General features: G+C 39.5%; 1 long non-coding RNA gene across 1 annotated transcript; it reads left to right on the top strand.

The window, feature by feature from the left end:
- Positions 1–571: 571 nt before the first annotated feature.
- On the top strand, positions 572–7,662 carry LOC125461185 (uncharacterized). Its single transcript, XR_007249423.2, has 3 exons — positions 572–641; positions 6,533–6,569; positions 7,504–7,662. It is a non-coding gene; the product is annotated as an uncharacterized LOC125461185 (long non-coding RNA).
- The last annotated feature ends 15,163 nt before the right edge of the window (positions 7,663–22,825 follow it).

Raw genomic sequence — 22,825 nt, 5'->3', positions numbered from 1 at the left:
ATGCAAATATTTAAGTGGATGTGATGTGAATGTTTTGTTTCCACCTCCTCCTGAAGAGTTGATCATGTGCCATAAAGAAAGTTAAAAATCATAACACTGGTGGCACAATAGAAGATCTCCAGCTTCTGCCTATTTGTTGGTCGCTTTGAAATAAATCCATTTTCAGACTAGTCCTCAGAAGGAATATTGTAAGAAAGCTCACTGTTTGGGAGCTTGCTCTTTTATTTTGATATGAAATAATGACATAGTAATGTTTGCTCAGATCCATAGAAGCTGAAAGCTTCATCTCTCTGATCGAGGAATAACTAGTGCCTGAGAACTGTAGCATTTTCTTTGTGTGGCCTTAATGGTCTTATTTATGGTGGATGCAGGAAGAATTCTTTGAAAGCCCGAATCATTCAAACAAAAGGAGAAAATCAAATAACTCAGGGACTGAAAGCCTCCTTGCAGCATTGGCTCCTTAGTGATTAATCACCCAAGCAACCATAATAAAAGAGAAAAACTTCAATAACACTACTTGTAAACCTTTTCAATGCTGAGAACGAGACATTATATTCACTACACAGTAACCCATGCAGTGCTGCAAACTAATAGCATAACACTGTACTTGTCCTGAACTGTGAGACTCTTACAAATACAAGGTATTTTAAAAACTTATTTTGATACTTATTTTGATCACAGTGTATGGAATCCTAATCTAATTACGTGTCAGACTAACTAACCCAAAATGGAATATGTATTCAAGAACGTTTTTAGAATACATGTAAAACCATTGAAGCTATTAAGTACCATATGAAGCTGTTCTGATGGGCCCTGAATCCAGTGGATAAACTGAAAACCGGCATGAAATGACATGGCAGCATTAACCCAACAGTGTCAGAGGTGGAATTCACATGAAACCTCTATCCTGAATTCAGCCCAATGAATTCTCAAAATTTCAGAAACAAGTTTTTGTAAGAGCACTTAACCTTTATTTCAACCATGTTAAGGTTTTAGTTAATTCTAAGTTTATTATAAAATCTTACTAATTATTCAGAAACACCACATGTTGGTTTGGCAAATAATATAACACAAATGAAGAAGATCGACACAGGTCAGCTCACAAAGATAAGCTTTGCAGTGTCATTACGTACTATGGATGCTCAAACGTCATGACAAATTAACATAATCCACAAATATATAATGTTCCCCTTCTGAACGAAAAGTAGTTTCAGTATTCCTTGATTCATACACGTGGCCCCCGAATTACAAATGTCCAATTTATGAATGTTCATACTTACGGGGGACATCCCGTATTAATATTAATTTTAAAGATCCAATGTGTTTCTTCATATTTATGAATGATTATTTTACAATGCATTGTATTGTGTTCTGACTTATGTGTAAATTGACTGATGAATGTACTCAAGAACTGCAACCATTCGTAATGCAGGGACTATCTGTATTTATAGAGTTATAAATTCTCTACAAAACAGACTCCTTTATCCTTGAAAACATGCATCTTTCATGTAGCGTTTTGTAATAAGTGGATATGCCCATTTGATGTAATTACAACTGGTTTTACTTTTGCTCCAAATTATATCTACAAATTAAATTCAGTAACTGGTTTATGAAGTCTTCCGGGAGAGTTAGGCTATGGATTGATTTGTTTTGGCTCACAACTCAAAGACAATCCCATTACTTTCTCGGAATTTTTTTTCACTGAATTCTGAGTTGTCTTAAACTCTGACATGATCACATGTGAAGTAGATAACGCTCATGTTCTTGTTCCTCTTTCGTTAAAATCATGAATATTTCTCAATTTTCGGTTAATTTCAAAAACCTATCTTTGATTCCATAATCTCCACTATCTCCTACATTTCATATGTGTGACTTCTGGGGCCTAAGTGGAAAATAACATAATAAGCTAACACTTGACAGCAAACAAGACTGTTCATACTTCAGCTCCATTTTGAAGTATAAGAGATGAGACAGACATACGTCTCATTCACAAGCTTCACTATTTTTTCCTTCATTTGGGGGGGCAACAGAGGCTCAAAGCATGAATGTATTCATTTTACCTGATACTGTGTTCACTTTTATTTGTGTCACGCTGACAATTTTGACTAAATCTTTAATAGTTGGCCTTGATGAGACATGACTTAAATGTGTTCTGAACTACCTTCTCATCAAAAACTCAGCTTTTGTATACTCTTAGTGGAGAATGGTATTGTTCTATGTTTCAGCAGAAAATAAATCAATCACTGTTTCATTCTGAAAATTGACCTCACACAACAATTGTGGTGTGTATTTAACTTTCCTATCAGATCTTTCAGCGGCTGTTTGGATGCCTGATGGTAAGTGCGGGCATGCTTGATACTTGTTTATTTTATGAAAGTTTGAAATGAGGTATAAAAATGTTTAGGACATTTACCTGGAAAAAAGTTAATCTTTCAAACCATGAGAAGTAGAAATAGACTACCGTTGACCATTGACCCTTCACTATTGGTCTTTGACCTATTTGGATCCACTAAGTGGCTATCAATGCGTGCAAAAACAAGCCTTTTCTTTTTTTCACAAATGACAACATGGTTTGAAATGGTCAAATAGGATGACAACAAAAAAGTATTGGTAGCTTTTTCAACAATTTCAACAGTTAGAACATTTGCTAAGAAATAATGCTCAGCCAATGTTTAGAAACAGGCCAGTAACTAATACCTCTCACTCTGGTTTTCATGCTTAATATTCCTGTCTGTTCAGCATGGAAGTTTGCTTGAATTCTATCTGTCTTAGAACAAGATGTCACAGCGCTGTAACTCCATTAAATGAGGTCCTACTGTTGTGATAATTCATTGCAAAGTGTGTGGAATAGCTTCAGTTTCTTATCCAAACGCCAAGCAATGTCTGTCCATCCATTCAATATCTGCTCCTAAAGTCTCTTCAACTGAGATTTATTGCTCGTGTGATGTCCTACCTAACAAAAACTGATGAAACTTTGATGATTCCAAGTGCCATCTCTTCTGGTTGAGCGTAATTGTGTTATCTTCGTCAGCATTCTGAGCAGATGCTGAAAGAGGTTCCATAATTTGTTCTGGTTCCAGATGGGAAAGCCTAAATCGTCAAGCTCCTAGATGAAGAAGGAGCAAATTACTGCAAATGCTGGAATCTGCACTGAAAACAAAAAATTGCTGGAGATCACAGCAAATCAAGCAGAACCCATGGAGAGAAAGCAAGCTAATGTTTCAAGTCTAGGTGACTCTTCAGCATCTGGACTCAAAATGTTAGCTTGCTTTCTCTCTATGGATGCTGTCTGACCTGCTGTGATCTCCAACATTTTTTGTTTGTAGTGGATGAAGAAGGATGTGGGTTCGATTCCACTGTCAGACGACTTTCTCTGTGGAGTTTGCACATTCTCCCCCAGTGTCTGCATGGGTTCCTTCAGGTGCTCCAGTTTCTTCCCACAGTTTAAAGATGTGCAGGTTATGTGGATTAGCCATGCTACATTGCCCAACGTGTGCAGGAATATTTAGGCTAGGTGGATTAGAAATGGGAAATGCAGGGTTACAGTGGTGGGTCTGGGTCGGATGCTGTTTAGAGTATCAGTGTGGACTCAATGGGCTGAATGGCCTGCTTCCACGTTATCTGGATTCTATGATTCTATAACTGACTCCCCTTCTTTATTCATCTGCTCCCTTGCTCAATCACAAGAAGTTTAATTTTAAAAAGAATCCCCTCCCATGTGGATGCCTTTCTCCCAACTACATAAATTTATATTTTAATATGAGCCAATTTAATCAGGTTTTCTGGGTTAAAAAAAGAGTGAGTTTATGCATGGATAAATGCAAACATAAATGATGTGGCACATATGTACACAGATCAGCAATATGAAGTGTAAACAAGAATAGATAAAATTTTTAAAAATGGTATAGAGGACAGTATCTGAGTTGTTCATGAAGAATAGATTGCCGAGTGTTATGATCATTACCGTAGATGTTACTGATAACATTAATACTGGTAATTGCACAGTTGATTTCAAGATTTTTGGCTTTGTAAATGATTGAATTCCTTTGATCCTGGTTCCTTTCAACAGTGGCTATCTGGCAATATTCAGAGTGAGAGAAATAAACTTTGCCCTTTCTATACCTGCAGTCCAGGGGCGTTTGATGCTGATCTCAAAACTGTGACATTTCCAGAACACTAGTCCACACATTAGGATGTCAAACCACTAACATACATGGACCAGGATTAAAGCTTGCTTTTAATCCATCTTCCTGTGCATTCTTTAATGGGGAAGATCCCAATATGTCTCTTGCTAGTACTGTTTTTTTAAACCATGTTCACAGACTGAGATACTCATGGGAGATTACAGTTCAATTTGTAGTGCATTTAATACTTTTGAAGCTTGTTTGACATCCGTAGCTGCAACATTCCAGAATTCCTCTCCATGGAGCTGCATTAATCCACTTCTAAAAAGCCCATATGGGAATTTAAAAGTTTGATATAACCATTGGCGATCAGAAGTTATCATCCATGATCATAACAGTCAGTTTATGTGATAATGTATGGGACAGAGATGCTGTAGGCTTCCCTTGGCCACCATCAATGTCAGGATTGATCATTTTTCTGACTACATAGCTTCCAATATCCTATAGGAACAAATTACTGCAGATGCTGGAATCAGTACTAAGATCATAGCGGGTTAGACAGCATTTCTGATTGCAATTCATGTCATAATGAATAAAAAATGCACTACCAATCAAGTTTCTCTAATTTGCATCATGAGTATTTTATTGAGCTTTAGACCATTCTTGTCTTACGTCTTTCTTCAACAACTCATGGATTAAAGCTAACCCCTTTGTAAGTTTTGAAAATGTGAGCAGTATTGAACCATACCTCAAAAAGATATAAGCTTAGAAACGTCTTTTGGCTTTATGGTATTGCATATAGTCTCTATCTTACCTCTCTTTGGTTAAAGCCCCTTTAATTGTTTTTCGGCCCAAGATAGATTACTTTATATTGTATTAAGGTATGCTTGCTTTTTCCAACATTACTCTGTGATCAGCGAGACTTTTTAACACTTCAAGCACCACTGGAAGCTTCTCTTCCTTGGTTTTATTGGAAATTATCACATCATCCTGTTTGCACAAGTAATGTAATATTTCTTGTAAAACTTCATTGACTGGAAAATTTTTGGAGAAGACTTCACAGCCAAGCAGTTTCGTGTGGGAGTATAACATCACATGTGTACTTCCCAGATATGTGCAAAAAGCCCACTATAGCCCGACCAAATTTCCCAGGTTGTCAGACTGATCCTGAACACAGTGGATTTGCTCCTAATATTGCACAGGACAAATGAAGGAAGCCACTATGTTCACAAGAGAAGCTTGATGCACCATTACATATTGTGCATGTTCAAATACCATGCTACAGTAGTATAATGTATGAATTCTTTACAATGGGAAACTCACTGAAAGCTGTAAGTCAATCAAGATTTTATGTGGTGGTGTAAAACAGCCAATAACGAATCGATTATGAATTGGCAGCTCAGTTTACATCTCCCTCAATCTGTATCTGCACTGAAACCAAATCTTCTACATTTCAGGCTGCACCTTGTTTCCTTGGTTGACACATCACCACTAATATTTCTATGGAAACTATATCATTTTGAAACATTTTAAGGCATGTCACTGGACCATCATAAAACAAAGTATAACATTAGGCCACATGACAAGATATTAACTCAGATGATCAAATATTTGCCAAAAGAATAAAGTCTAAGTACTGAGACTTGGATGAGTGTCCAGACTTCCAATAATTTGTTGAAACAGTTAGGGAAAAAACTTTACATGATTGATGGGCTAACAATCTTTCTTCTCCATGATCTGCTTGATCCTGACACAATGTTTACGTACTAAGTTAATGAGATTTCAGGTGTTTATTACTTCAGTTATTGACACTTTAACAGCCAGCCTGATTTGATATTTTTATAGGCTATAGTTTTATTTTGTATGGAGAAACAGTTCTTTTTAAACAAAGTTGTGAACAATTGTTGCTTTTAAGCTCTCACAGCACTAGGGACCTGGATTTGATTCCAGTCTTGGGATATTGAGACAGGATTTGGGGGAATGGGGCTTAGAGAAAGGGCTGAGTATTTAAGAAAACAATTGAAGCCATGATTCAGAGAACTAAGTCAGGCCTTTTACCAAGCCTGCCTCTGTACTCAGCAATCCCTGTGGGTGCCTCCAATGTGTTAACATGAAATCAGGCCTGTCTGTATTGTACATCCGCCTAGCAATCCCTACCAACACCCCCAACAGCCACCACCACCACCATCACCACCTGGTTGAACAATGTACTATTTAGGGCATTTTCTCTCAAGAGAGTTTTAGTGAGTCAGGAAATTTCTCAACTCAAGTTACCTGCCTCTAGGATGATAAATGTAGGCCAACAACTCTGCTTCTCCCCACAAATGCTGAAAGATAAGGTGATAATGTTCTTTTATTAATCTCTTGGGCTGCTCTTGAATTTCCATCATCTGTCATTTAATTTGCAGGATTTTGCTGAGAGGAACTGAGATGAAGCATACAAAGGTATTAAAAACATTCTGTATTTCATTATATTTTCTTAGAATAAATTTTAACGTTTGTTATAAAAATATTGAAGATAGGAAGAAATGTTGACTGGACTGGGCAGTTGGAGGAAGGAGGGTCATGCAATGAATGCATCAAGGTTAAAACCCAACTAGAATTGACAACCCTAATTGAATACAGATTTGCCAACTTGAGTCAGTGCTGAATTCTTAACCTGATGCTTTGTCTTCATTGATGAAATTTGAGGTGAGATCTAGAGGACACTTAGCTTTTGAATTAATGTCAGCACAGAGCAAACATCAAAGATAGACCTAGACAATGAGACAAATGTACAAAAATAGGCCATTTGGCCCATCAAGACTGCTCCATCTTTCAATGAGATTATGGTTGTTCTGACAATCCTCGACTTCATTTCCCTGCCTTTACCCTATAACCTTCATTTCCCTAAATGATTAAAATCTGTTCATCTCAGCCCTTAAGGACCAGCTCTATAGCCCTCTGTGGTAAGGAATTCAACAGGTTCACTATCCTCTCAGAGAAAAATTCCTCAAAATTTCTGTCTTAACTGGGTGACCCCTTACTCTTACCCTTTGGTCCGAGACACTCTCACAAGGAGAAGCAACCTCATTACATCTACCCTGTCAATCTCATAAGAACCTAATACGCTTCAATAACATTAATTAATTTTTCTAATTTCCAATGTGTACAGGCTCAATCTACTCAACCTCGCCCTGTAAGAAAATCCCTCCATATTTAAGATCAATTAAGTAAACCTTCTCTGGACTGTTTCCAATGTTAGTATACCTTTCCTTTGATAAGGGGATGCTCACAGTATTTCAGGTGCACCTCAGTATGATGCATAAATGGGTCATATCATTGGGTCATCTTATTTTAATCTCTGAACTACAAATGTTCTTTTTTTTTCATATGACAGCCAAAAATGTATAAACCCTGGATAATCAATCTGTCTATAAAGGAGAAACACGTCAACTGTTAATGGATACTGATGGATTTTAAGGGTCGCCATGAATGCAAAATGGATTTTTGATGGATTTGAGGGTATGCATAGTTATGTCACATGAATGCTTTAATGAGGGCGGAAGAACAAAAAGTAAACCTGTGTAAAATTCAACTGAAATCTATTTTAAATTTGTTCAGTTTCTAATGGGAAATTTAGTTCTTAAATTTAATGGACATTTGCAATTAAATTGAATAACTATTGCCACAAATGCTTTTCTCAGCAAAGAATAAAGGATGAAAGATAAAAGGACATAACTTGCTTTTAAGAACTCCATGATTTATCTGCAGCTTTTAATGAGTAGGATTATGATGGAACAATTTATATCTTACCTTTATCGTGACAATACCAACTGTAATTAAAATGTCTGCATCAAAATCGGTGCTGACATTGGGCGACAACTTCCAACAATGATGGGGAGTGATCAGCACTCGAGCCATACATAAAACATGTTACCAAATTTAATCTGTCATTTGTGTTAACATAGCTAATATGAATAGAACAGCAATTAGGGAAAATGAGAGTAAACTCCCTTGATATGAAGGCAACACCTGACTGAATGCAAAATGTGTAATGAATTGTGATGGAACTTAAAGGATGGTTTTTACTACTTTGCAAACATACGTCAACATTACGTTTTGGAAGGGGAAGGCACGGGAGTTAAGCTTGTATCTTGCTCAGTGGAGGGATCGTATACAGAGATATTCAGGGATAATGGGAACTGCAGATGCTGGAGAATCCGATATAACAAGGTGTAGAGCTGGATGAACACAGCAGGACAAGCAGCATAACAGGAGCAGGCAGGCTGACGTTTCGGGCCTAGACCCTTCATCATAAATGGGGGAGGGGAAGGGGGTTCTGAAATAAGTAGGGAGAGAGGGGGAGGTGGATCAAAGATGGATAGAGGAGAAGATGGGTGGAGAGGAGACAGACAAATCAAAGAGGCGGAGATGGAGCCAGTAAAGGTAAGTGTGGGTGGGGAGGTAGGGTGGAGATAGGTCAGTCCAGGGGGAATGGACAGGTCAAGGGGGCGGGATGAGGTTAGTAAGTAGGAAATGGGGGTGCAGTTTGAGGTGGGAGGAGGGGATAGGTGGAAGGACAGGCTAGGGGGGCAGGGACGAGCTGGGCTGGTTTTGGGATGCCGGGAGTGGGGGGCGGGGGAGGCAGATTTTGAAGCTTGTGAAATCCACATTGATACCGTTGGGCTGCAGGTTTCCCAAGTGGAATACGAGTTACTGTTCCTGCAACCGTCAGGCAGCATCACTGTGGCACTGCAGGATGGAGATGTCCTCTGAAGAATGGGAGGGGGAGTTGAAATGGTTCGTGACTGGGAGGTGCAGTTGTTTAGTGCGAACCAAGTGTAGGTGTTCTGCAAAGTGGTCCCCAAGGGATGCCTTTTGGTGGACACATTGAATTGACCTCTTTACCAAAATGGATAGGTTGTATCTAAAATTCCCAAAAGAAGAGGTAATTTACATCTTCAGGAAGGAGTAGAGAGGCTGCTTATTTTGGGCTGTCATAATGGAGTGCTATATTTTTAGTGGGGTTGCTGCCTACAGTGTACTCAGTAAATGGGATAGGAATTAAACATCAGGCTGGCAGTTGGGGAATGGGTGCTGTGTAATCATAGGATTTGGAATTTTGGAATCCATTTTTAATTTTAGTACCACCCAATCTTTTTGAAATTGTCTTATTGCCATTAAAATTAAAGATCAAGTGGTACATGCAACTTTAGAAGCAGCAAGAGCTTTTGATATTACTACACATTGCCTCAGTTGGTACATGAAAACATTTTTCCTGTATACTTTGTCAATCTTTCTACTTTTCTACCTTTTCTTGAAAGTATTAATTCCTCGAGATGCACAATTCCAAAGGTTGGGTTACCTTCTGGAATCTCAGTCAGCAATAACTTGTAATGTCATTGCGCCTTTAACATAACAAAACATCCCAAGATGCTTCACAGTAGTATTATGAAGAAAATTAGCAATGATCTACATAAAGAAAAATGACCAAGGTCTTGGTCAAACAGGTTTTAATGAACAAAAGGAATGTGAGACAGAGAAGTTAATTGTGGGAACTTCAGAGTTTGGGTGGAATATCTTTGGCCCATATTGACTGGTCACTTTTTTATGTGCTGTGAATTCTGATGGTGCAAATCTACTTGACTTAATCCAAGCTCTGTAATGCTTGTCCCATTGTCAACACAAACTCTTCCAGAAGCAATTCCCATTTATCAGTTAAGGAAGGGAACAGAGTCTGATATCCTCCATTCTAAAAATGTCAGGCTGTGACCACAGTGGCACCTTCACTTCAGCTATTGCAGCCAAGATTATCACAGAAGTGAAGCTGGTACTTTCATGGCTCAAAAATTCACCGAGATCTGCTCGAGACAGTTTTATAAGCTTTTAACAAATGTCCTCAGCTCCTCATCTGCTGCAATTATACTTGGAAATTTCATATCGTTATTTGTTGCTTCAATTAAGCTGCATTAATGTATAGCACAAATCATTAGTCCATTCATTCAGCATGGGTACTGAATGTCCTATTATGACCTGATAGACTGGATTCAGAAAACTCTTTTCACCAAGTGCTTACGTTTTTTAAGCAAAAGCAGTTCTCACTGGAGAACAATGTGTAGAACCATTGGGGGAGAATCCATAAACTGCCCTGTGGTGTTAGAACCAATACAATACTCATTAAAGGACGGATTCCTCCAAAATGAATCTTTTAAGGCATTTCCTTTTTATAGTGTCTTTTTATATTCTATAGTTTGAATAAAGATGAGTGAAACCATTATGATTCCTTTTTGTATTTGCATTTTGTAAAAAGTAGCCTTAATGAGCAGTTCCCTCCCTTCCCCCAGCTATTGTTGTTACCACATGGAAGCCTGTAATGTGTTGAAAGCTTCCAAGAAAATTTATGGTCCATGATGAAATCTCTTCCTGAAGGATAGCTGTGGAAAGAAAGGAGTAGCAGTTTCAAATATTCCTAGGCTGCTTGAAATCCTGACTAATTTGATACCATCATATCCCACACACTTTTGATAATAAGTGCAGTCTGTCAAGGTAACTTACTTGCTCATGCGTGCAATAAAGGTACATTCAACGGCTCACCACTGTACTCAAGAGCTTCTTTTTTAGAAGCAAAGGGCCAGTAAAGAGTTGCTAAATGAAATTTTTTGTTATAAATTGTGATGCCTCTCAATTCAAAGACTGGGACTTAATTTGTCAAACAAGTTTTTTTTGCAATAAAAGAATGTCGAAAGGAAACACCAGATGACTTTTCTGTCAGACCAACTTTCTCTATCAATTGCTGTCTGGCATATATTTAATTTATATTTTATATTTGACTATTTATGAAGATTTTCTCTCTTTTCAATTTTTCCCTATGTTCCATTACCAAAAAGGCATTTGATAAAGTTCAAAGAAGAGTTTACATGCAAAGATGGAAAAACATCAGGTTGCAGAAAATGTAACCTCATGCATTGGTGGTTGGCTGGGAAATCGAAAAGAATGAATAAGGGTAAAGGCAAAAACTTCTAGAGCACATGATGTGGTGTTCCCCAGGGATTTGTACTGAGCTTGCAGCTCTGAGTGGTGTATATATCAATAACTTAGATAAATGAATGGAAGAGTTCTGCATCCAACTTTACAGATATACCAAGAGGCAAAATACGATGTGCGAATAGCAGCAGCATTTTACTGAGGGATGTAAACAGTTTAAGTAAACATGCAGATGGAATTCAATGTGTATAAGTGTGAGCTCATTTACTTTGAGACTAAGTCAGACAGAACAAAATATTTTTTGAATAGTGAGAGTCCAGTAGCCGTGACGTATGTACACTACTGATTGAGTTCAAATGTTAATCAAAAAGACTAACAGAATATTGGCCTTCATCTCATGGTGTTGGGATTATGACGCAAGGAATTACGTTTCAAATGCCAGAGCCTGGCATATTGTATTTAATTTTGTGCATTAAGTTTTTAAAAAATGTAATGACCTTGTAAGGAATAAACCTTAGATTCACCAACATTATATCCAAGCTTATAAAGTGTAACTATAACTAAGGGCAATTTGTATAAACTTGAATTTGAAAAGATTTGATTTAATTGCAGGAATTCAAATACCAGAAATCTTTGATGGGACAGGCTCACAGCAACTATAAAACAGCATGATTTAAAAGTTAGGTCTAGAACAGTTAGGATAAAAGGACTTCCAGAGTCCGTGTCACAGAATGAGGCAGTCAAGAGAGTTAACAAGAAAACTAAGAGTTTTTCATAAGATTTAAACTAGAAAGAAATCTGATAGAAATGATCAATTCTACTTTAATTTCCCAATAACAATTAGAATAACTAATTAATTGGATAAGGAAATAGCCTGTACAAACTTAACGGGCAGGGTCTTTCAGAAGTCTGAGTGACATAGACAATGGCGAGCTTTGGAACAAAGTCACATAAGAAGTTCAGCAAAGTCCAGCTCGATGTTTACCCTCTTGAGAAGTTTTTTTTTAATTCAACCATGGAATGAGGTCAGCACTGGCTAGGCCAGCATTTATTGTCCATCCAGAGAGCAGTTAAGAATCAACCACAGTGCTGTGAGTCTGGAGTCACATGTAGGCCAGACCAGGTGAGGATGGCAGTTCTCTTTGATAAATGACTTTGGTAAACCAGGTGGGTTTTTTTCTGACAATTGACAATGGATTCATGATCATCACTAGATGCTTAATTCCAGATTTTTACTGAATGCAAATTCCACCATCTGTCATGGTGGGATTTGAATCCAGGTCCCCAGAACATTACGTGGGTCTCTGGATTAATAGTTCAATGATAATATCACTAGGTAATCACCTCCCAAATTGTGCTCCACCAAGTTTCCATAAGGAAACTGCAAGTTACCAAATTAGGAGGTTATTACTTGTTAGAAGTTTTATTAACCATCTAACTCATCTCATTAATATCCGACTTCCTATCTTACTGAATGCACAAAACAAGCAAGAAATCTTGAGATGGATGTCAGAGCAGGTAACTAGCAACTTCAGCTTGCATTCAATGACCTCCATACTGGGCACAAGCCAGCAACATCTCAGGATACATTTCATGGGCATCATCACATGCACCCATGTCTGTGATTTCTGTATTTTAGCGTTGCAGCTCAGGCTGCACCAGCAAATATAAGTGTCATGCTGCAGTGAGGAGACTGTATCCTCAGAAATATGAATCCATCTCATGGATTAGACCACCATGCTGCATCTCTAGACTTTTCAAGCTGTGTCATAGCACTCATGCATTCTGAGCCTACTTGGATGTTCTCAGCTTCCTTGTGTTGTGTGATCTTGCCATGTCTGTTTGTACTTTTCCCACCTATGCCAAAGCTGCCAGGTTCATATTATTTCTATCTTTGCCTTGCAAGTCAATGTGATTTGGATCTGCCGATTGAAAGGGAAAGTACATGGCAGATACACTATACTATGGGTAAATGTGAGTTTATCTACCTTGGTAGCAAAAACTGGGAGGCAGGTTATTATCTGAATAACTATAAGTTAGGAGAGGGGAACGTATAACAAAACCTGAGTGACCTCTCACACCTGCCACTGCAGGTATATTTGTATAGATTGGATGAATGCATCGCTAGGTAGGCCACCAATAAGTGTCCAATTTTAATTGCCCAGAGGGCAGCTGAGAGTAAACAACATTGACTGTGAGTTTGGAGGCACATGTAGGCCAGACCAGGTAAGGATGGCAATTTCCTTCCGCAAAGGTCATTAGAGAGCCAGATGGTTCCTTCTGACAATCAGTGATGGATTTATGGTGAGCTTTAGATTCTCAATTCCAGATTTTTATTGAATTCAAATTCCAACATCTATTAGGCAGGATTCAAGCCCAGGTCCCCAGAACATTACCTGCGTTTCTGGATTAACAGCCCAGTGATAATACTATTAAGCCATCGCCTACCTATAAGCAATAAGCAGTAAAGGAGGAAAATGGTATGTTGATCTTTTATAGTGAGAGGACTCAAGTAAAGGAGCAAGCATGTTTTGCTGCAATTATAAAGGGCTTTGGTGAGACCACATCTAGAGTATTGTGTACAGTTCTGTCCTCCTTATCTGAGGAAGGATGTTTTATTATAGAAATGGAGTAGGAGGTTTGGGGTTGAGTTGGGAGGTGCAGTGAAGTTTTACCAGACTAATTCCTGGGTTGGCAGGATTGCTGTATGAGGAGAGATTGAATCAGGTACAATTATATTCATTGGAGTTCAGAAGAATGATGGGGACCTCATAAAATTGAAACAGGACTAGCCAGGGTAGAAGCAGGAAGGATGTTCCAGATTGTGGGGAAGTCCACAACTAGGAGTCACAGTTTAATGATATAGGGTAGACTATTTAAGACAGAGATGAGGAGAAATTTCATTACCAGAGAAGTGACAAGCCTGTGGAATTCACTACAACAGAAAGCAGTCAAGAAAGACTTGGACATTGCACTTGAGGCTGAGGTGATCAAAGGTTATGGAGACAAAGCAGGAACAGGCTATTTGTTTTTAATCATTCACAGGATGTGGGAATCACTAGCTAAGCCAGCATTTATTGTCCATCCCAAACTGCACATATTGCATTTAAGAGTCAACCACCTTGCCATGGATGTGGTGCTACATGTAGACCATATCAGGTAAGGGAGGGTGTTTGCTTCCCTAAACAATATTAGCGAACTGGGTTTTTCCAACAATTGATAATGGTTTCATGGTCATCATTAGATTCTTAAATCCTTTTTTAAAAATTTGAATTCAAATTCCACCATATGCTGTAATAGGATACAAACAAAAGTCACCAGACCATTGCCTGGCCGTCTGGTTTAATAGTCTGGTGATAACACCACTAGGCCAGTCCCTCCCCAAATTGAGTAGGATGATGAGCCATGTTTGTAGGGAATGGGGGAACACATTTGAAAGTCCAAATGGCCTCCTCCTGCCCCTATTTTTTTTTGCGTTTCTATGTTTAGCATAGGCACAAATTCAGGAAGCTTGTCATGGTTGTCAGCAGCCCTCAGTCAACTCAAGGGGATGGCTTTTGGTCAAAAGTCACAGTACAGTAAGTAATGGCAGACTACAATGCCAGTCCAGGGACTTGGACATTTGCAGTCACGTGCTTGGTGTGGTCAGAGTCAGGATGCTCTCCACATAAGAAATGAGGAACCAAATCTCAGGCAGCCTTCCAACCATCTTGAGTTTTTCCTTGTCTGGGACTGTTTTCCTCTGAGGACAAGGGAGAAGCAAGTATTAAAGGAGATGCAAGTGCGTGGCTCAGTTGTTCGTTTCATTCGAGAATTGGTAGTCATGGTGGTGACAGTGATTGAAGGAAGATGTTACAGGCAATAGTGAGGGTGGTGGAGCATGAGCCTTGATGGAAGGTGGCTACAGTTGGAGAGCGAACGTGAGGTATTAGAGAGAAGAAGGTGGCATGTATGTTGGAGTGGAGAAGATCATTGACCTTATTTCTACATTTGCTGGGCGTTGTTCATGGCGGCTGAGATTGTTTTAATTCAGGAGACAAATTCAGACCAGATTGTCTGTTTGCACAATGGACTTTTAAAGATGGAACAGGCACAAGGGATGCTGGCCAATTCTGGGATATCTGCGGAGTGGAGAGTTGTTCCGGAAATTGCGTTTCATAAGATGGTTCTGGAAGTGAACATGAGAGACACCAACAGGATGGTTAATTAATGAAGTGAGCTTGGTAAGATACAGCCAAACTCCATTTAAAAGTTAGTTTTCATTCCTTCAAAGAGCAAAATCACCACATTTTTCAAAACACTGCAATCACAATGGGGAGGTATGGTGCCAGATAAACCTTTTGTTTACTTTATTGAAGTATAGTTATTGCAGTAGACAAATAGGAGGCTGGAAAAATGCAATAAGGCAGGCAGCATTTGGAGGAAAGCAGAAGTCAACGTTTCAGGAATTACCCTCCTTCAAGCCTGGATGTGGGGGTAAGGGGAGTTACACTTAAAGAGAGTGGAGAGAATAGCTGAATGGTAATGACAGGAGGACTCAGGTAATAGGCCTGACCTGGTTGATCAATAAGAGGGATGAATCTAGTTGGTAGCCAAATTGGAACGGAGGAGGCGGTAGATGGAATGGAAAGGAGGAGGTGGGGCTGGAAAGGGAGTGGGGGGATGGGTGGGAATGTTATTTGAGATTAGAGAACTCAGTCACATAGCTAACTGAGATCTTGTGCTACACACGATTTGCTAAATTTGGAATACCAAAGGACCACAATTTTAAAAGGGGACCCCAATTTCCCAGAGGCCTGAAAATATTGAATTGTGCCAGTGGGCACAAACACTTCCCTCTACCAATTCCCCATGTCTTGAGCCTCACCCTCCATTTCTCCAAGTTCAGGGATCACACTCTCCTTGCTTGCTTCCTCTACACTGGTTTCAAGACTAACACCTCTCCCCTCCTCCTTGGGGTTTTTGAGAATGTGGGAAATGTAAAGGTGGAGAGGGACGAAGTCAGGAGAAGTGGGGCAAGGACTAAGATAATAACAATGAGATAATAAATACAATTTTACGTGATAATAACTGATCATAGTAATTACAACAAACAATTTACCTAAAACTCGTAACACTATATTAACACTGTGGATTTGACTATGTTGGACAATGACATTTGTCACTGAACGCAGAAAAATTGTGATTGCTGAATTTTGCCTTCTCTTCCTCCTTGTAAGTTGAATAATCTTTTGTTTCAGCTTACTTTCCTTTCAATTATTTCCAACATTTCCAACTAAATGTTTCTGATTGCTTTGAAGGAAAGTAAGTGTTCACAATTGATCTGTCAGGAGTGCCGAATGATTTTGTTTCATTGTTTCCAATAGAACACTATTCAATGTCTAGAAATCTGTGTTTGTAAGTACAGTGATAATGGGAACTGCAGATGCTGGAGAATCTAAGATAACAAAGTTTTGGAGCTGGATGAACACAGCAGGCCAAGCAGCATCTCAGGAGCACAAAAGCTGATGTTTCGGGCCTAGACCCTTCATCAGAGAGGTACGAGGGAAGCACAGTTCATCGGAAGTAAGTATGAACAAACACTATTGAGTACAGAATTTGTCTTGTTTGTCAGCAGGAATGTTAGTTTTCCCTGCAAATTTTCAGTAATTAATGTTATTTCCTCAAAAGAACATTTTCCTCGATCAAGGCACACTATTTATTTCCTATCCTACTTTTTTACTCCTGTCTGCTGAAGATACTACTAATGCTTGGGTACAGATCCAAGTCCACTATATCCCTCTAGCATCTTGCCCACATGTCAGCCTGGACCATGAATGTGCCTCGGCCCTTCAACTACAGAGTGCATCAGAGCAGAGTGCAGTCATACTGATGTTCTAATCCAACATGGATTTTCCAGCACAGCTGACTGGAGCGTGATCACGATCAGCCCCCTTAACTGATTGACTCTCCCCTTCCCTGACACAAGGATGTTCATGCTAATTTGCAATGTTTCAAATGTTGGCCCCACTGAGAACTCAGTGTGATGCAGCAATGAAATCAGGGATTATTTGGTCTGAATGTACAACTTCTGCCCTGAAGGCCAGGACAATAATTTAATAAATATATTCTATAATATTCCCCACTTACTGATGCAGACTCTCCAGATAACGAATTGAGCAAAGATTTGCCGATTATTTACTCTAGGACAGCACAGTAGAACTATGATGCATCTAGCTCAATATGCTCATAATTGCATGAGTTAGGGAGCTTCTATAGCTTTTTATTCTTTATTTCAAATGCTTCAATAAAAGGTTCTGAATGGGAATTCTACAAGCAGCACCCACTTTACTGACATTGCATCCTTCCTATTCTGGAGGGAGCAGAACTGCACACAGTGCTCCAACTACACCATAACTCACTTCTTATACAGCTCCATCACAACCTCCCTGCTCTTCTATTCAACACCTTGACAAATCACTTCAATCACCCCTCCATATGCCTTCTTAACCACTTTATCTACCTGTCCTGCTACCTTCAAAAATCCATGGACGTCCACGCCAAGGTCCCTCTGATCCTCTGTACTGCAAGATCTCTACTGTTTATTGTATACTCCCTTGCCTTGTTAATCCTCCCAAAATGCATCACCTCACACTTTTCAAGGTTAAATTCAATCTGCTACTGTGCAGCCCATCTGAGCAGCCCTGATCATCCCGTAGTCTAAAGCTTTCCTCCTCAGTGTGTAACACATCATTAATTTTCATATATTTGTGAACTTGCTGATCAAACCTGTTACCTTCATGTCTAGATCATTAATGTACACTACAATCAGCCACGGCTTAGCATTGAACCCTGTGCTACACCATTGACCACAGGTTTCATAAAATCAACCTTTACTAATCACTTTCTACCTCCTGCCACTAAGCCAATTTTGGATCTGATTTGCCACATTGACCTGTCCGACGTGGGCTTTTACCTTTTCAAATAGTCTGCCATGTGAGAACTCATCAAAAGCCTTATTGCAGTTCATGTAGACCACATCAACTGCAGTAGCCTGCTTCTACGCACCAAGCCACCTCCTTGAAGCATTCAATGAGATTTGTTAGACATGATTTTCCTCTGACAAAGCCATGATGGCTATCTTTGATTAACCCTTGCCTCTCCATGTGGAGATTCATTCTGTTCCTCAGAATGTTTTACAATAATTTCCCTCCCACTAATCTTAGATTCACTGGCTTCTTCTTTCCTGGTTATTCCTCTAATACTTCATAAAAATGGTACCACATTAGCTGCCCATCAGTCCTCTGGCACATTTCCTGTAGCCAGACAGGGTTTGTTAATGAGCATCAGAAACCCTGCAATATCCTCCTTTGCTGCCCACAGCAGCCTGGAATGCACCTCATCTGGGCCTGGGCGCTTACCCAATGTTAAGTTTGCCAAGACCGCTAATACCTTCTCCCTCTCAAAGCTAACTAATTCAAGTATACCACAGAGCCCAACCTGATTTTGGCCCCCACATCATCCTCTACTGTAGTGAAGATCATGTACCATCATATTAAAATTAGCCTTTCCACAATTCAAAACCTTTATTTCCGATCCATCTCTGTCCTTTTCCATAATTCCCTTAAATCTTACTGAATAATGTCACGATCACCAAAGTGATCCCTCACTGACTCCTCTTCTACTTGCCTGGCTTCATTCCTTGAAACTAAACCCAGCACCAACCTTTGTATTGTAGGATTTTCTTAAAAATCTCTCCCCGCCATATTTTAAGAATTCTGCCACATCGACTTGTTCACATTTTGTCTGTCTTAGTTAATATTGGGGAAATTAAAACATCTATTATTACCCTACTATTTTCATACTTTTCTGAGATTTGTCTACATTTGTTTTGCCTTCTAGCTCCCCCTGACTATTTGGGAATCTATATGATACCGCAGGCAGTGAAATTATTGGAAAATGCTTGGAAGGTCCATGCCGACCACAATCCCAAACTGCACTAGTCCCACCTGGCTGTGCCTTGCCCATATCCCATGAAACATTTCTTATTCATTCATTTATCCAAATGTCGATTTTGAGTATAAAAGAACTAAAAATGTATCAAAATAAAAATCTCGTACTACTGAAATATAGTAAAAAATCTAGATATAAATCTAGAAATAAGCCTGAATCTCAGGAGCAGTCTCAAGATCCACGTGACTCTTAGTGCACCATTTTAGAATTTTTGTTTTTCTTTTCGACGCCTCTCAAGATGGGCATCATTTCTGCTGAAAGAGTCATTGATGCATTCCTTCATCTGGGGAGTATTTTTTCTCCCAAACTCTCTTCACTGAGAAACTCCCCCCTGTTAACTCAGGCAGATGTCCCATTATAATCTGGGCATCTTTAGTCAGATGCATGTCCATCATGGCACATGGCAGCTCATCTTAAACACAAGAGTGAAGAATAGAATAGAAGCAGAGATATTTGGAGAGGACATTCTATAACTTGGTGCTACATTTGAGGTCTGTACAAAGAAAAACTGATGCTTCCAATTCTGCACCACTATTTGTTTACAACAAAATAATATTGTATCTCACTGACATATGCTACACTTGAAAGTGTCAAGGAAAGGAATGAGAAAGAAAAGCCTTTCCTTTTCTCCCTTGTAGTTTTGAGCTTGAAAACTATGCCTTTCCCAAGGATATGTGATAGGTGTCTATAAGCAGCTGCTAATTTTTGGAAAATGTCTTTAACAATCAGTCTTTAACTGATCTTAGTGTATAAATAGTGTATGCTATTTATGCCTTTATTTCACTGGGCCTGGGCATTGCCTCAAAGAGAGGAGATAGATTAAACATGACTGGGTAGTTCAGAGATCAAGCTAACCAAGATCAACGCCACAACAGATTAGCTATTATATCCGAAAGGTTTATACGTATTGTATTAAGATTAAACTTCTTACCGTTAGTGACATCTTTGAAACTGATACTTGTGCTACTAATATTCGTTTCACACATATGTACATGGAAAAAGTGCACCAGCCAAACGTTCTTCCAATAATCAACTTTTGATGATTCTAGATAGTGAAACCACATCCTTTACAATATATGTTATCATATATCAAAAATAGAATGTTATTACTTATAGCCATGACTATCATTAAACCAACAAACTTAAACTGAACTTGACATTCAAAGGTGTTACCATTACTGAATCCCCCACTATCAATATCCTGGGGTTATTGACCACAACTGAGTGGGACTATGCATACAAATACAATGGCTGCAAGTGCTGGTCAAAGGGTAGGAATTTTACAATGAGTAACTCACCTCCTGATGCCCAAAGCCTGTCCACCATGACAAAGCACAAGTCAGGAGTCTGGAATATTCCTCACTTGCCTAAATGGGTGCAGCTCCAATAACCCTCAAAAGGCTTGAAACTATCCAGGACAGAACAGGTCACATGTGTGGCATCACATCCACATGCATCCATTCCCTCCACCACCGCTGCTCCTTAGCAGCAGTATGTACTTTATAAATAATGAGCAGCAGATATTTGCCAAGGCGTCTTCAATGGCGCCTTTAAAATACATGACCAATACAATTTAGAAGGATAAGCGTGGAAGATACATGGGAACACCACCAACATCAACTCCATATGGCTTGCATTTCCAGAAGTCCTTGCCCAATCCACCTGAATTTGCCTAAACCAACCAACTCTCCTCACCCAGACCTAGACATAGGAGGTAACCATGCAAGGTGTTGTCAATCACCTCCCCCCTCTCCTGAAACCAGGGTCCTAATGGTCATGCATGAACCCCAACCTCCTTCATTACACCTTTGATCTTCCAGAAATCACCGGACTCAGGGAGCCTCCCAGGGGTTTGGAAAATGGCGAATGTAACAGCCCAGTTTAAAAAGGGAGGGAGGCAGAAAACGAAACTATAGGCTGGTTAGCCTGACGTCAGTCATTGATAAAGTTTTAGGGTCCATAATTAAATTGCATGGTAAAATAGGGCTGAGTCAGCATGGTTTTGTCATGGGGAGGTCATGCCTGACTAATCTTTTCCAATTGTTTGAGAATGTAATGAGCAGTTAAACAAAGAAGAGCCAGTGGACGTGATCTATTTGGATTTATAGAAGTCCATTAAGGTGTCGCACAGCAGGCTGCTAATTAAGGTAAGAGCCCATGTATTAGGAGCATGGTATCAGCATGGATAGAAAAATGTCTGACTGGCAGAAAGTAAAGAGTGGGGATAAAATGGTAACCAGTGACTAGTAGAGTTCTGCAGGGGTCAATGTTAGAACAACAACCATTCTTATTAAACATTAACAGTCTGGATGAAGGAACTGAGGGCATTGTTTCTGAGTATGCAGATTACATAAAGATAGGTGCAAGGGCAGGTAGTGTTAAGGAAACTGCAGGCTACAGAGGACTTGGACAGCCTAGGAGAGTGGGCAAAGAGGTGGCAGGTGGAATTCAACTTTGAGAAAGTGTGAGGTTATGAAATTTGGTGGAAAGAATAGAGACGCGGACTATCTTCTAAATAGGGAAAGGCTTTGGAAATCACAGGGACTTAGAAGCCCTAGTTCAGGTTTTTTTTAAGGTGCACACGTAGGAGCAGATGACAGTTCAGAAGGCAAATACAATGTTAGCATTTATTTCAAGAGGGCTAGAATACAAGACCACGCTTATATTGCAGATGCTCTGGTCAGACTAAATCTGGAAAACTATGAGCAGTTTTGGGCCACATATCGGTGGGAAAATGCACCCATAAGCTTCCCTGAAACACTGCCAAGTGTAATCTGCAAGTTAGGTATTTGTCCCCGGATGGAAAGTGTCCCTGCTGCAGCCTTTCACTGTTAGTTCTGGTGCACCTTGCAATACAAATCTAGGCTTCCAGATCACACTGCCAGTAAATGCCAGTTGAGATGGGCTGACAGATTTTGGATACTGATGTCTGTGGATGGGGAGTAAGTGTATCTGGTGCCTGTGTATCTTCCCTGAGCTGCAGCTTAGTTGCAGGCCACATGGAGGTTGCTCAGGACAAGTGGCGAGCTAAACCTGTTAACACTGTATATACTGGTTAGCTGTTCTGTAATGTGGAGCTTTGCCAAAAGTGTGAGTTCAATTCCTGCATAAGCTGAAGGCACCTTCTCAACCTCTCCCCTTGTCCTGAAGTGTGGGTAGGTTTAAGCCAACGCTGGTTATCTTCCCCCTTTAATGGGGAAAGTGGGCCTATCGTGCCTTTGCTCCCTATATTAAGAGCTTCAGCAGTTTAAGGAGGCTGCTCACCACCACCTTTGCTAGGGCAATTAGAGCTGGACAATAACTGCTGTAGCCAACAAGCTCACATCCTGTGAAAAAATAATAATGGTCATTAATTTTGATCCTCCTTTTGTCCAGTGTGCGGTATGGAGACAGACTGTCTGGAAACTCTGTGTGTGTCCAACTTTTAAAAGGATTGACTGAAAGTTCATAATATAACTTGCTTGTACTGGGTGTGACATAATAAAGAAAAGTAATAAACCACTACAAAAAGCTGGCTACTAAAGAAAAGCCTGATGTCGAATTTAAAACATATGAAGTGAAGTAATTAAGTACAAAGTAAATTAATATTTATTTTTTTCAGGTAATCTGTGGGATTCTTCATTCTTTTACCCCACAGCTTCATATTTTATCCATATATTATATATATGTATGGATATATATACACATACCATGAGAAATGATTTGGCCATTGAACAAGGGAATTTTGGATATTTTGGCCTTAC

The sequence above is a fragment of the Stegostoma tigrinum genome, chromosome 19 (assembly GCF_030684315.1).
Source record: "Stegostoma tigrinum isolate sSteTig4 chromosome 19, sSteTig4.hap1, whole genome shotgun sequence".
Classification (NCBI taxonomy): Eukaryota; Metazoa; Chordata; class Chondrichthyes; order Orectolobiformes; family Stegostomatidae; genus Stegostoma; species Stegostoma tigrinum.
Note: the sequence above shows the minus strand (reverse complement) of the source record. Positions and strands in the feature narration are given on the sequence as shown.